We start from the raw sequence: 1,354 nt of genomic DNA on the forward strand, positions 1-1,354 counted from the left end.
CGTATGTGTATGTTTGGGGATGGGGGTGGGGCTGGGTGGGGGCATGGGGGTACACTTTAGCTTTGTCAGCTTTTCCAAACCAGTATGAATGTTCGCTTGAGTCTGTATGTGCATGTTATTGACATACACAGAGTAACAAAGGGTCAAGTTTAGCGGGCCTGAAAAGAAGAGAAAAAGGACGGGCTGGATTGGCCGTTTCAATTTGGACAACTTTAACCCTAGGCTTTGTTCAAACAGACACCGGCGTCTGTGGTGTACGTAGCCGTTAGGCGCTTCACTGTCGCACGCATAAGACCCGAGTTCTATTCCGGAGTAGGGAGAAGAAATGTTTCGAGTATCTCGGTCGTTCTGCTGGAATGTTGTATACGTCTCAGCCTGGGTTGGCCCTGGCGGGCAAGGTCGTAAGCTCGCCTCCTAAATTATCAAAATTGTGTAGATGGGGAAGAAGAATTATTTACATTAAAACATTAGATCTGGTCAAGTAACCCACGTGGAGGGCTTCAGCACTGAAGGCTGGTTTCGTTTGCAGTGAGATGAACCTAAAACTTAATGGCATGAGTGGTGAAGTATTCTCGCATTATGCTTGTGTAGTGTGTGTGTGTAGCTGTGCATAATGGCCAGTCTCTTTAATGTAATCATTGCTCATGGATGTACATGTACACGTGCTCATTTTTGTTTTGGGTGTATTTTTTTCTATACTTCTTTCATTCTATAAGGGTTAATTACAGAAAAAAATCCATACGATAACCTCCCTTCTATATCAACAGAAGTTGCGCCTTAGATCAGTCTTCATTTTCTTGTCCACTTCGTTTGTGCTTCTGTATTGTGTGTTTTAGTGTTAATCAAAATTCTAACTTTATTTAATCTTGAACGTGACAGTGAAAAAAGTTTACAACTGGAATACATGTATTTTCAGTTTCCTTGCACTGCGCTGTGAAGGTGAGGAATATGAAAAGAAAGTGTAGATTGTGGACTGAAAAGGTGGTTATGTTAGCCAAAAAGGAGAAGTCAAAATAAAATATATAGATTTTCAAAGCTTGTGGTTGGCGGTTGCTTTGGTGTGGTTTGCTCCTTCTTTCCCAACAAACACGTCCTTTCACTGTATCCATTATAATAATATTCTCTCTCCTTTACTTTGTATGTAACCTTCCAGTGTGGTAACAACACCTCTAATCTTCGGCGCTTATATATGACTTATCTGAGTTACATGCGCGGTAAAACTTATTAATTTAAAACAAAGATTTTCAAAAAGCTTAGAACTGAAATCGTAGTCTGTCAAAAGCATTCCAAATAAATTTAATCTACTTACAGTAGAAAATGTCACTATATATATATATATACATGTATATATATA

This window comes from Aplysia californica, unplaced genomic scaffold, assembly GCF_000002075.1.
Source record: "Aplysia californica isolate F4 #8 unplaced genomic scaffold, AplCal3.0 scaffold00605, whole genome shotgun sequence".
In the NCBI taxonomy this organism is placed as follows: domain Eukaryota; kingdom Metazoa; phylum Mollusca; class Gastropoda; order Aplysiida; family Aplysiidae; genus Aplysia; species Aplysia californica.